We start from the raw sequence: 14,151 nt of genomic DNA, 5'->3' as shown, positions 1-14,151 counted from the left end.
CCAGTCTCTGCTAATACTCAGGACTAGTGCCACTCACTTCAGCAGATCTCCTTAGAGCAAATGCAGTAGAATTTGGCCTTCAATTAGATTTCATGAGCACATAATTTGATTTGGACAAAGGGAATTATGGAAAACATGTTACAGGTAAAACAACAGCTTACTCAGTGGCAGAATCTGCTTTTCTTGCACATAGTAGTCTGACTGAAACCAACCTAAAGAGTAAAGCACTATGCCTTGCAATGATACTAATCTGTGGCTCTTGTTAATAAAAAAATAAAAAAGACATATAAGACTTGAGTCTCTCATTGCCACTCCTTTTTCCTACAGCTTACTGTAGCCAATTCCAGAAGTTTTGCAGGATTTTCTACTGCCTATCAGGGCCACAAGCCAGGGCAGACTCTGATTTTATAAGATGTACACAGTTTATAATTTTATGAGATGTACACAGTTTCATATCTTTTTGACTGACCTGAAGATAATCAATGCTCACACAGTAGGAAAGCTGAGGTATAATGTGAAAGAAAGAAAATCTTTTCACAACATTTATAAGCTCTTAGTTTATTTGTACCTTGCACAGCACTCAAATAAGCAACTGTAGCAGAGACAGCAAGTGATCTTAAAAAGCCATGAGTGATACATTTTAATGTTTAAATAGGGCTCTGGGGAGGTCTGCTTCTTGAATATTTAAAAAATCAAACAAGAAGGAACCCATCACCATGCTGCTTGGGAATATCTGTGTAACAGGATCAGCACTGTCCTTGCTGAACCTGCAGTTGCACATAATCGCATAATAGGATGAAGAGAGCTAAAGAAAGTTACTTGACAAGATCATGCAGGTAGTTAAAAGCAGCCATTAAAATTTTTACTCCAAAACTCTGCTTCCCATATCTCATAGGAGATATTCCCCTTCTCATAGGAGGCGATTAAGAGCTTAGTTCACAGAGAAATCATTTGTCAAATAAATTTAAATTTATAAAGTGTCCTTCATGCAGGCACCTCAGGGCCTTTTGCAAAGTCAATATAAAAACTAGTCAAAAATAAAGGCAATGGAAGGAGAGGAGTCAGGTTGGACAAGAAAGCTGAGTTTAAATTTGACAGTACACATTGACTCAAAGAATTTCATTTTTATCTGTCACTCGTATAAAAAGGGCTTTGACAAAACAACTGAAACAATATTTTGAGTGGATTTGGGAATCACCAGTTCTCAGACAAAGAAACAATTAAAAGGCACTGGACACAGCTGGTCAGGAAGAAGTATCAATCAAAGTAAGTACAATATAGTAATGTAAAAGAACAGGAAAAGGAAAATTCATTGAAAAAACCATAAAGTAACTCACAAGTCTGTTGCGAAGTGGTAGGTGAATCAGCCACAGACAGCTTTTCAAGGCAGAATTGAATGTAGTTCAGGAAACAGGAAATTCAGAAGGGTACAGGTGAGTTACTGAGAGCAGAGCTGGGCTAAGCATAACAACAATTCGTAGGCATTTCTGCTATTAAGAGCACCTAATTGAGTTTGCCTTGATTTGGAGTTTACACAGATTCCTGTGAGGTTATGAACAACTGGGAATGAATTAAGTAAGGGTTTGCAAATGCCAGAAGTTTCAAAACTTCAAAAATCATAACTGAATTGTGTTTTAATTTTGCCATGAATTTCCTCTTTGAAAAGGTGCAATTGTCCATCAGGGAATATAAAGCCATAAGGCCAGCTGTAGAGTCTCCTAATTCAGTGCTTTCTAAGACCTGCCATTAACAGACATTTGTGAAGTGTGTAGTGATTGACTGAGTTCAGCACTCCCAAAGAGCCCATAACCTGAGGAAAAGTGAATGTGTAGGAACATTCAACAAACCCAACAGATTGAAAATACGTTGATTGTTAGCTAGCCCTAAAAGATAGCAATTGCCACAGACAATCTTCATCATGACTAGTTGAACCAACGGTAGATTACATTCACATGGAAAGCACAGTGGAGGTGGAGGAGAGAAAGCTGAAAAAGTTTAGAAACAATTCTGAAATCCAGGAGGACACTGAACTTGTGTGTTACTACCTCAAGTGTAGAAAGAAACTCTAGTGTGCTCTGCAGAAATAAACCTATTATTAACCTCTTCAGCAGGTAATTTTGTTCTGCTGCGTAGAAACAGAGCAGTGCTGGGGCTGATCTCACCAAAACACATCTAAAAAGTAAAGAAATGGTTTTCAATGTAATCTCCAGTTGGACCTTCTCAAGGCAGATCAGTCTTAAAGAGCAGGAATTTCATTAATTCCTGAAATGAGCCTGTGGGAAATTATTTAATTATTTTCCTATTTTGCTTTCTAATTTTGGATTGGCTTCAACAACGGATTAGAGTAGTTCTTGTCTGTTTTGGGAAAATCAGGAAAGTAAAGCTGTTGTGCTTCTTTAAAAGTGTTTTCAGCATGTGCCACATAAAGAACTGGTTGCTATGGTAATTATTACTGGTTAATTAGGTTTGGAGAAGCATTTTGATTCATCATTAGTTGTTTAACTAAAAATAGCAGCTCGCCACAAGGTTGTTTTTTGTAACTAAAAAGTCTCAGAAATCCCATTGCCCTGTCTTCCTTCTCCATCACCCCCCTGCTTAGGTTACTTCGAGGGAAAATAACTTATGGCCTTATAAGAACTGATCAGCAGGAATGAACTGAGGGTTGCATGAGAAGTGTGGGATCTGAGACCAAAATGCTGTACTTTGTATAGAATAGGAACATCTGGCAGCACAGACTCTACCACTCTCTCACTGTTGGGCTGCAGCAAGCCTCTATCTCCAGCTGAGACCATGATTTTATGAATCAAAGCTCCTGGCAGCAAAACTAGTAAGTACCTGTATTTCTGTACTGCCTCTTGCCCACCTTGATCTCTCAGCACAGCTTCCCCTTTGTCGTGCCAGATCAATTATTTGTGGGACCATACTGTGAACTATATCAGGGATCTTGGCCAACTTAAAAAACAAACATTTGGCGTTGGTAGTGATTTTCCTATCTAGAGCAGTCGTCTGATTGAGTTCACAGCATAGCCTCCACAGGGAGAGGAAGCACGTGAACATTCATAGTTGGCACTGCTGCCAACTCATTAAACTGAAATCATTGCTGCCTTATTGTTAAATCACCTTGTAAGGAGTTTTTTTATTCCTCAGGTTCACTCCTTCTGACTTCTCCAGGGTCTAACTGCTAAATGCCAATGGCCATGATAGAGGTTTTTTTGTTTCTTTTAGATTATGGGTGCTTCTTCATCAGCATTTATTGGAAATCAGTGTGTCCCACAAAGGTGCCCAAATTGTTGCCATGACTTTCCAGAAAGCTCATCTGTCCCTGATCCTCTATATTGTCCAATGCATAAGTACAACAGCTGTTTAACTCCCACTCACAGCTGGAGTGTGTGCTAACTCTTTTATCTGATCTACATATACATAGTTTACTGAAAGACAGGAATATACCATACACCTGAGAAGACAGGGATGGAGAAAGGTATATTGTTTATTCATGGTAAATTTAGTCAAGCACAGCCTATGATGGTTAAGAGCAGTGCTTTACCTCACCCACCCCTGATTTGCTAAATGTGAAAGGAGCCATGATCAGTGTCACATCCTGATTTTGTGTTTAGAACTCAGTTTTGTGGTTCAGCTGTGCCCAGCTCCCATGGGAACATTGGCGGATTCTTCAAAAACTCAGATCTTATTTATGCCTTTAGGAGAGCTGAGAACTTTTAAGAAGCCTGATCTTGCTGCTTCCAGAGCAGGCATTAGAGGACTTGACTATGTACTTAAGGACACAGTCTGGCCTTTAACGTGCATGAAATCTGTAGCCTGCAAGGCAGGTTGACCCTATCAAAACACAGGGTGTACCCCAAGGAATTATTAGATTACCCTCAATGAGAGTAACTGGTCTCACACATGGTTTTCTCCATGCTATTGCAGAATATCCGAACATACCTATTGTTCCTGCAGTGCTAATGGTTTAGAAAACAAAGACCATTTTCCCTCTGAACATGACACATTTGCATAAAATCAATTGTTCCAGTTCAAGACAGAATTCAGAAGTATGTATCGTTAATATTCAGAACAAGAGTTTAATTTGCTGTTATAAGAATAGCTATTTCCTTCTTGCTGTCATTGAATCCATTAAAAATGTAGAAAATTGAATGTCTGATTAAGTTGTTCATAGGTAGCTCAAACCATACAATTTGGTAAGTCAGCTGTCAACTATGGCAAGACTTTTGCGACATGGTGTGGTACAGGAGATCTTTCAGGAGAATCAAATCATATCATATTAGACACATAAGGGCTGACACAACTTGAGTGATGCACAGAGGCAGTCAAGCAAACAGGTAACCCTGCTAGTGCTATCAGCAGCCCCAAGTGGCAAATAATTTTCAGCACATCTCCTCTAACTCCCCTTGAGTTTGTCTAGAATTTGGGATTCAGGCATAATCTTAATTAAAAAAAAAATATTTTCTGGGACTTTGGAGAATCTTTTTTTGGTGCTTGTCTTTTTACAGATGTTAAAGTGACTAGGCATGTCTGGGACAATGTCAGTAGTAGGGTCACAGCCCATGCATACAGGCAAATGGACAGAGACAGGTAAATGATCTTCAATTTTTAGTAACTGTTTTCTATGGCTACAGGGTACTCTTCTGAACATTCTGACCCTCATCTAAGAAATGATCCGGAACTACCCAATGAAATCTGGTGATCACACCTCCTGTTCAGTCAGCAGCACAGAACTCTTTTGTCATCATTTTACACACAGGATTACGGATACCTGAAATGTTCCTATTTAGAATGAACAGTCTTATCCTATGGCATGAATAACCTCCCCCATTCAGTGTTTTCTGTGTGCTGGTTAGGTACCTTCTCCCTCTAGTCTGAGAGAGCTGCATTGCAGGGTAATTACAAGGAGAAATCTAAAGCCAAACCTTCCAGATTTCATCATTTTATTGTCCAAAAACTTCACCTCATTTGGTGTGTTTAGGTAAACGTAAAAGGCTTGGATAGGAATCTCTATTTTCTTCTCCAAATATACGTAGCCTTGAAACCATAGTACATGTACTGCAGAATTATTTAAAATTACGTGTGCTGTCTAACCAGGAGTAGATGCTGTAACAACCCACAAAAACCAGCAAAAAACAAAGCACAGCACAAAAGCCTGCGCAAAAGAGAACACACTGGAAGCAGCCCATGGCAATCAGGGTAGGTTAGGAAACTGTTGAAGTGATGGTATTCCCCTGCTCACTGCTCAGAAGGTAGTGTAAAGCATCTGTGGGGTTTCCCTTTCTGCACTTCGATATTTCAGACTCATGAAGCTCAGTCTGACACTAAAATTTTCCCTACGCTTTTTTTATGCAGAAGCTGATCTCCCTTACAAGCTGCACATTTACTGTTCAAAACAAATACCAAAGTAATTATGTTCAATAGAAGCCACATTACATTTAAAGCCACTAGAGAAATAAATTACTCCTAATAAAACTTACAGCATCTAAACAAAGATTTATAAGAAAATAATCTGAAATGGGGAAGCACACTCACAACATCCTAGATATTAAGAATTAAAAATAATTTCTGTTGGTTTTTTTTAAGCAACCTTTACCAAATGCTAATTTTCCCCCTTGCATTACATACATGGATGTCTGAATTATAAATAACTGTCTCCCAATTCAGATGTACCAGTGTTTGGGGACCAGGCATCAGACATCATAGATAACTTCTCAGTGACAAAAAGTTCCAGCTGACATCCAGTCTGGAAATATCTGAGAGTATCACTGAGCGTAAAGGTGAGCCTGGACATCCTAAAACTGGGACCTCTGAAGTGAAAGTCACTTTTGGAAATTTTTCTTGAATTATCTCAGTAGTTCTGTCTAAGTCAATGCAAGATAGCCAAGGCAGAAGAACTCCTAGTACTTCCATTAATAAATTATACAACTGATTAGGAGTAATGTTAGGAAAAAAAAATTCATCAAAGCTGCTTTGCAGCATTGGAAAGAGTTTAACTACATTTTTAAGGGAAACAGAATTAGGTAGTCTGCATTTCTGCTAAATGAGTTTGGAGTGGTGTTCTGCACAGCTGTTTTTATTGCTCTAGATAATGGCTCTTATCCGAAGTAGGACGTCAAAACTGAGCAAGCAATAATTATGTTTGCAGGGCTGACAGCAGTTCATCTTTTCTGACACACTTCATTGCTGTTTTCATCCGATCAAAACTGTGTGTATCCCAGCAATTACCTGCAGTACGTACTCCATGTGTCTTCCCAATGGAACTGGCAATCATCATAATTTGTGTACAGGTGACCCTGCTTCGGTGCATTCTGCAGAGTTATAACAATAGGCTGCACAAGAGAAGCTTTTCATTTTTCTTCCTAGCTATGTTAGGCCCAGTCATGTGTGTTTTCCTCTGAATTATCAAGCTGCGGCCATAGGTGAAGGAAAGAAGCAAGATTTTGCAAATCATGTTTTCCCCTTTGGTATTGCAATGGAAAAAGAAAGTAATAGCAAAATGTAATGATCTTAAATTACTCTTGGAGTTTTTGTCAAGAATAAAGACAGCCTTATGAAAGCCACTGCAGTCCGGGTGAGAGTGAGACTGATATCTATTGGAAAGTAAATTGGTTTAACTGAGATAGTATTGAAAATACTGGTAATGAAAAATAGATGAGGGATATCATAGTGTTGAGTGTCCTTTTTCAAACAACCATTGTCCTTCAAAGCCTGCTTCTACTCTGATGGAAAGCTCTGCTGATCAGCTGTTTGTGTTAATCAGTTATACCTGCTGGCAAAACAAACCACACCCCCCCCAGCTGTTCTTTTTTTAAACTATTCACCAAAAAAAAAGCCAAAACAGTGCTGGAAACAAAGGCTTTTTACACTTTATTATCAGCGTTTCTAACTAAGGGTCAATGGCAAGGCTAAATTTTTCCCAGAGTTGCACGTGTAAGTGTCATTTTGCACAGGTGTCATTAGAGACGGAGTTCACCCACTGAATCTGCAGCTGATTGATGTGTGAGATGACAAGAGTAGACTTACAGATCCCAGATCAGGCTGGCCCTGGTTTGCTAGCCCAGAAATAATAAGGAAAATATCTCCTCTCTCCAAATTTCCCATTATGGCTGCTCTGCTTCCATTTTAAATTATTTTTGTAAAAGTGACCTGAAAACCCCAGTGAAAGCAATTTGATATTCCCTGTGTTTATTTTTTCCCTCAGTATCTCTTTTTGTTGTTGACTATGATGACGCCCTGAAAACCAAGAAAAGACAGAACTCAGCAGTGCCATTTTTAGAGTCCTTTCCTAGCAAAACATTAAAAAATAAAAATCAACAAAAAACCTGAACACCTACCTTCTCAGCTATCCCTGATGCTGATGTTGGGCTGTAAACATGGCAGATCATAGCACCTGAGGCCTACCCTTACTTTGGAGAAATCTTAGGTAGCATAAAGGTAGTGGATTGTAGTCTGACTTCAGAGTACACAGAATTTCAGGCATCCTTAACCACACTGAGAACCAGTGCTGATATGACCTTGGGAGACCACAGGAAATAGAGAGCCCGTGAAGAGATGGATGAACGTGCAAGAAAAACTTTAGGATGGTTGGGGATGGGGTAATAGGGCCCAGGAGCCTTTGTCCTCCAGAGCTGAGCTGAACGCAGCTTAGGCACAGCGGAAAATATGAATCACTCAAGGTTAAATGGGAATTTTATTGATAACTATCTAATGTTACTCACTATTCTCTTTAAGTCTGCTTTATCTCAAATTTTTTAATTCTCAATTAGGAACTAACCTGGAGACAAAATAGGGTAGGGATGTGGGAGCAAATGGAAATGTACCAGACAAAAGCCATGAGAGGTTACAGCATTCCAGACCAGCTGGATTAAAACTTTATCTCAGAGAGTTAGGCAAGGACAAACATTTTCCTTTGTGAAACCTGTGGGTGTTGTTTTGCTATTAGTCATGGTGAATGGTTCAGTGTGGTGAGCTAGAAGTCAGACTGACATCAAAAGTACAGAGAGTGCTGTGGGAAAAAGTTGATTCAGTCCTTTGGCTGGCAGAATACACCACAGGCAAATAATGAAGGATTAGGTTTCTTCTGCCACTTTGCTAGCAGAGGAGACATATAGCACGGGATTCATTCTGCGTTGACACTGGTGTGACCTAGGACTAATTCCTTTGAAGGCAGTGGCTTATTCTGGTATAAAACAAGGATGGGATTAACATCAAACCCTGATATTTACCATGGGCCAAATTCTCCTTGTCTGACAATACAAGCCATGCCTTTGTTTTCACTGCTTGTGTAAGCCTGAGAAATAGAAACTGGACTGTTCATGGAATATTAAATAAATGATACAAGACAAAACAACCGTTGTTTCTGATGTTGAATCATGTATCCTGCTGATACCAGTGAGAGCTGCTGGAGAGTATTAAATCTTGATGGACACAAACTAACAAGAGAAGCCCCCCATATGTTTTACATCAGCATAGCTGTGTATAAGTTCATACAGGGTTTGATCTAATGCATGGCCATGAATGCTGTCCACATTTTTTCGGTTTAGGTTGTTTAAAGGCACCCACTCAGCAGTAAGGTCAGTCTTAACCTGCTCACACAGAAGCTCATTGGCTTCAAAGGGAAATTTGCTTGGGCAAAGCAGTGTTTGGTCTTAGTGAGTGTTTAGCTCATGTATCTACTATTTAGATCAATGTAGCAGCAGTCATGATACGTAAACATTGCTCTCTTAGGGGCACTCAGCAGATGAGTGCTTGAAAAGAAATTATGTGTGGCCTTGGACATGCTGGGGTATGAATACCAAGGCTGACAATGATGTGTTTAGTGGCACAAAAAACAGGCCCGAATTTAAGTCAAGAATTAGCCAACAAAGTGGTTTTTTTACTGGAATTTCAGGCAGTGGAGAGAACATTACTTCTGAGCCTTAAAAAAGAAAACCAAACACAATCAGTTTTAGACACTGACCTGCCCGATTGGTTGATGTTTTTTGGAACCAGGCAGTGCTACTAGTTAAATCTATGAAAGGGCTCAAGGAGAAAAGACACAGTTGATGACAGGGTGAGACATTTTCTAGTGTTTAATGCTTGATCCAAAGCCTGTTCTATTTGATAGAGATATGCCTGCTGGCTCTGATGGCTTTTCAAGCAGTTTCCTCCAATGATATTGGTTTGTTAGCTATCAGAACACAAGTGAAACAAAGCATTTCAGATATCCTAGGAGATCACTTATGTCTCCTTCTTGATAACAATATTTGATCTATTTTTTTTTCTAGAAGGATGAAATCAGTTCTCAGAGTGTCATTCCTGCCACCCAGCCAGTCAGCATTGGCCAGACACACCCTTTCCAAGGTACGTACAAAAGTTTCAGACTGCAAAAACATTAGAATTTCTGTTCTTAAAGGAAAATAAGACCCCAACCAGGCCCCACTGTTCAAGCTCTTTTCTTTTTGTTCAGATAGTGCAGTGCTGAAAGCAATTAAAACCGTGTCTACAGACAGCACTGCAAACATGCTAGTTGTTGATATTAAGCTGACATCTGATAGCCAACACTGTACAGTAACGACATGTGTAACCTATATTAAACTCTGGGTAAAAACAAGAACAAGCTCAAATGACTTCTTCATGTTGCCCTCTTCGTGAACATCCACATCCACTTGTTAAAGTCAGCTCAAATAATCATTATGTGAACATAAAACTAACATATCCTTGCAATAAACACACAATGTAGTTGTATCATAAATAACTTTTGTCATGCATTCTGGCCTTCTTTCTTGCCTTGTGACATGTTCCTATGTATTATTTCCACAAGGAGTTTATAAAAAAGAGAAAACCTCTAAGTTATGCCAATTATTTTTTTTTTAAGGAGAAAAATAATAATTAAAAAGTAGAACCAGTCAGACTAAATACCTCACAAGGTGATATTAAAAAAAAAATAAATTTGGGAACAATGTCCGGAGACAGGCAAGACAAATTTGGATAACTGGAAAAGCTTTATGAAGGGCTATTTTAAAAAAATTCTTTGATGAAAGTCAAAAAGTATGTGCGTCTGTGTGTGTGTTTTAAAATTTTCAGTTCTTGGCAGATTCTAAAAAAACCCCAAAAAACTCGCATTTTTTCTCTTCTCTAGTTAGTAGCAAAGAGGTGCAGTTGCTGCATTTCTGAACAACTCAGCCTTGTAGGTGTGCAAATGCCTTTCTAAAGCTGGTACAACTCTGGTGGCACCCAGAAGGATAAAAGTGGTTACCTAGAGATATTTAAGATTCAGATGACACCTATAGCACGTGGGCAGCATACGGTAACTCTCAGCTCCCAGTTTCTACTGAGTTCAACTGGAAACTGAAATGGGAGAGTCATTACCAGTCAGAGTTGCAAAATCCCTCCTCTGGGAGATGGGGGTTCCTGCTGACCTCAGTATTCAGTAAAAAAACTCTTTTCTGAATCACAAGGGCAGACATTGCTGCTCTGCAGGACTTGCAGTTGTGAAAGGTGGTAGCTCAGGAACCAGCCCTGTCCAGGGCTTGCAGGTATGCAGCAGTACCACTGGATTTGGATGGGGTCATCCAGACATTCTGGAAAAATGTGTCCTAATTCATAAACTGTCGATGTGCTTATCTTCAAAATGATAATGATTAAAAACCCCAGGATGTCCTACCTCTACCTACCACCTTACTTTCACTAAGAAGAACAAGAAAACCTGTATTCCACATGTGTGTTTTATGCCATCCTCTACTCTGAACAGAAAACCCAGCATGAATTTGCAAAGTGTTCATCATTGCAAAGAGATTCCTGTATCCGGCAGGAGTAGAAATGGCTGTCTAAAAATCTTTCATTAAAGGTTTCTCTACAGTTGCTTTGAACAGCTGATGCTGATTTTGTAGTCTGGAAATAAAGGCATTTTACTGAAAGATTGAATTGCCTTTCACAACATGAAAAACGTGATTAAAATATCCTGGCAAGGTCAGAGTTTATTGTCCTTGAAGAGAACATTAGCTGCCATGTTCCCTGAATTACAGTTGTGTGCTGCTAAGGCCCTTTTCTTTATTGGAGAAGGAAGAGAACATTTTGTGTCTGTTCAAAAGTAAAAGCCCGATTCTTTGCTTTCCGGCAGGGTGGGATGCTCAGCCCTAGGAAGGGTGCTATGCTGCTCCAGTAACAGAAAGCAGCCTCAGGTCTAATGGACCCATTGTGCGTGTTACACATGCAGAAACTTTGCAAGAAACAAACTATCCCATGAGGCTTCCCAGTGTGTAGGGTGGATATAGATGCAAAGGAAGAGCCAGGACTCTTCCACCTCTTAACAATGCTCCAGCTACTCAGCAAGCATGAACTAATCTCTATATTTACTTATGGCACTGTATGCCTACATTATTTCCATTATTTTCATGTGTACCATATATCTAAGAATAGTTCTAAAGTCCCAAAGATTTCAGAGACAGTATCCATATCTTTTAATGTACACAGGTACTTACATACTTTGCTTAGAGCAGGAACAACCAGGAAAATTCTTATTCTTTGTAATTACATGACATATGCACCACAAATGTATATAATGAACAGAATCTTCAATAACGATGATCCTTTGAATATATTTATATATTTTTTAATATATATATAAAAATAAACCAAATCAGACCAGGTTTACGACATAAGAGGAGAAAGATTGAAAGTCAATTAAAATGGACTGATGATGACCTGAAAAATATGTTTCACTACCTGAAAATGGCCCCTCCTTGTTCAGTAGAGTCACTCTTTGTGGTTACTTTGCCTTCAACAGGACTTTATTGACAATACAGTCCTTTCACCAGTTCTTAGCCTCTTGGAAGAGACAATCAGATTCTGTCATTTTCTTGCACCATCAGCGATATTATTAGCTAATGGTTGATCCAACATGTCCTTAGCAAACCACAGATATAAATCCTTGAAGCTGTGGCACTTCAGGCTACATAAATGAAGTTAATTCAGACTAATCCACCAGCCTCAGTGTAGCAATCATTAGAAATACAAAATGGTTTGCTTCTTTGGAAACTGAGAGTTGAGAACACTTTGCATCATTGCCAGAATTAGGAGCCAGCATCATTTCTTTATAGAAAGTAGGGCATGAGATGACCTTGACAGGTCATTTAACCCATGCTCCAGGTCCTGGATATTATCTAAATCACTCCTAAAAAAATGCCTCTCTAAACTGCTTAATTGTACCTCAGGGTAAAGCCTCCCAAGCAAAATGAGGTTATTTAAGTTATTGTTATTAGGTTATTGTTACAAGGTTTCTCCTACTATCTAATGTAAATATTCCTTAAAATAACTTAAGTCCATCATCTCTTGATAGCTATAGATGAAACAAAGAACAACTAATTTCTTCCTCTCTGTAGCAATCCCTTCCATATTTGAAGGCTGTCACAGCCTTCTTCAGCTTCCTTTTCTCTAGAGCAATCCTCTTCTTACAGAAGTAGTGAAATTGAGCAGTATCCATTGCAACTGAAAACAGTATGTTTAAAGATCGTCAGTGCTTTGTTGGAAGAAGGTTAGTTTCTGGCTTTTTAAAAGAAGGATAGTGTCGGTTGCTCAAAATAATGTCCTGGCATTGGTAGCCTGCCTAAGGGTAAACTCTAGCTTTCTTTGGCAGCTAAGACTGCTGAGAAACCCATAGTGAGACCACAGTTCACACACAGGTTTATCAGATATCTGCTAACACTTATGTAGTAATCTGACCATCTGAAACTGAATGGTTCATACTGGTGGAGGAGGTTTTTTTGCTGGTGGAAAGAAAGGACATGTATTACTGATATTCTTCAAACTCTCCCACCTGTAATATTGCACATACCACAGAGATCTAGTGGGTGGAGACAGAATTGTTCCCCAAAAGAAGCACGGAGTGGGCGTGTGCCTGATGTTTGCTATAAGCTTGTGCTCTGGGACTGCCTGATGTCACCAGAAGGGGATGGGGAAAGCAAGGATGCTGCTTTGAGCTTTGGACCATGTGATGGTGATAAGCCCACAGAACAATTCTCACGAAGAAGTGATGTGCCAGGTCAGGTGATGACATGTGGTGGACTTGGTAGTGTTAGGTTTATGGTTAGACTTGATGATCTTAAGGGTCTTTTCCAGCCCAAATGATTCTATTATTCTATGATACCGGCCTGCAGTTAAGTCCCACAGTAGGACTCAAGGCTGGAATGGACTGAAGTGCAGAAGGCATGGCATGTATATTAAACCAGGTCTCACACTGTGATCACAGGAGCTGTGCCCTGCGCTGGCTGTGTGTTTGCTTCAGGCTGGATTCAGAGATGTTAGTTCTGCCCTCCAGATCCTCAGCAGATCTTCGGATCTGTCTACTTGACACAATACCTGCACTGCTATCACAGAATGACAGAATAAATGAGTTTGGAAGGGACTTCTGGAGATTGTATAGTCAAACCTCCTTCCTCAAAGCAGGATCACCTAGAGCAAGTTGCTTGGGGTCTTGTCCAGTCAGATTTTGAATATTTCCAAGGATGAAGACTCCACAACATCTCTGGGCAACCTGTTACAGTGTTCAATCACTCTTACAGTAAAAAAGGTATTTTTAGGTTTAAGTGGAACTTACTGTGTGTCAGTTTGTGTCATTGACTCTCATCCTGTCACTGGGCACCGCTGAGAAGAGTTTGGCTCTGTCTTCTTTACTACACCCAGTAATGTATTTACACATATTAATCAGATCACCCCCATCTCCCCCACCCCCAAACCTTCTCATCTCCAGGCTGAACAGCCCCAGCTCTCTCAACCTTTCCTCATTTGTCAGATGGCCCTTCATAGCCCTTCTCTGGACCCACTCCAGTATGTCCATGTCTCTCCTGTACTGGGTAGCCCAGCACTGGGCATAGCACTCCAGATGTGTTTCACTAGGGCTGAGCAGAGGGGAAGGATCACCTTCCTCAACCCGCTGGGCATGTTCTGCCTAATGCAGCCCAGGAGTCTGTTGGCCTTCACATTGCTGGTTCATGATCAATTTGGTGTCCACCAGGACACCCAGGGCCTTCTCTGCAGAGCTGCTTTCCAGTTGGTCAGCTGCCAGTCTGTACTGGTGCATGGGGTTATTCCCCCCCAGGTGCAGAACTTTGCATTTCCCTTCTGTTGAACTCCATGATGCTCCTGTCAGCCCATTTCTCCAGCCCACCG

The 14,151-nt window shown here is 40.1% G+C and overlaps 1 protein-coding gene across 1 annotated transcript in view; it reads right to left on the bottom strand.

The window, feature by feature from the left end:
- The window catches only part of ADCY8 (adenylate cyclase 8), a 132,804-nt gene that overhangs the window by 105,574 nt on the left and 13,079 nt on the right, over positions 1–14,151 (bottom strand). The gene's annotated exons all lie outside the window — the stretch shown is intronic.

The sequence above is a fragment of the Aptenodytes patagonicus genome, chromosome 2 (assembly GCF_965638725.1).
Source record: "Aptenodytes patagonicus chromosome 2, bAptPat1.pri.cur, whole genome shotgun sequence".
Taxonomy (NCBI): Eukaryota; Metazoa; Chordata; class Aves; order Sphenisciformes; family Spheniscidae; genus Aptenodytes; species Aptenodytes patagonicus.
The sequence above is the reverse complement of the archived record's forward strand: the minus strand, read 5'-3'. Positions and strand labels throughout refer to the sequence as shown.